Source organism: Penaeus monodon, chromosome 29 (assembly GCF_015228065.2).
Source record: "Penaeus monodon isolate SGIC_2016 chromosome 29, NSTDA_Pmon_1, whole genome shotgun sequence".
NCBI classification, from domain to species: domain Eukaryota; kingdom Metazoa; phylum Arthropoda; class Malacostraca; order Decapoda; family Penaeidae; genus Penaeus; species Penaeus monodon.
In genome coordinates, this window is record NC_051414.1 from 7,476,506 (window position 1) to 7,477,046 (window position 541).

The window sequence follows — 541 nt, forward strand, 5'->3', positions numbered from 1 at the left end:
TCCTTCTACTACTCCTACTATTACAATCATCATTGTTACCAACAAGGAGCAAAGCGATACAATGAATGGGTGACCAAATACTGCCTTTTAAACTTGGCCTTTTAATTAATAGCAACAAAGTACTCTTTTACAGAAAAAAAAATTTTTATGTCACATCGGTAAAAGGAAAAAAAAAGAAATGGAAAAAAAAGCCCGGGGAAGGGAAAAAAAAAAAGAAAAAATTTAAAAAAAAGGGGTAAAAGGGGGAAAAAAGAGAGAAAAGAGAGAAAATTTTTTAAAAAGATCAAGGTTTTGGGAATATATTCCCGGTTTTTTGAAAATTCATCTGTCGATCAAACTGTCGATCTTAATTTCGCTTTTCATTCATTTGTTTGTCTTTTGTTTTGTCCTTTTGTTTTTTTTGTTTTTGTTTTGAATCCGTTGTTTATCTTTTATTTTCTTATTTTTTCTTTCTTGTTTAGTTCGTTTCTGAGGTTATTCTATTTCTTTTTATTCATTTTTAAATTCTTTTCCCTGTTTTCTCCATTTGTTTTGAATTTTT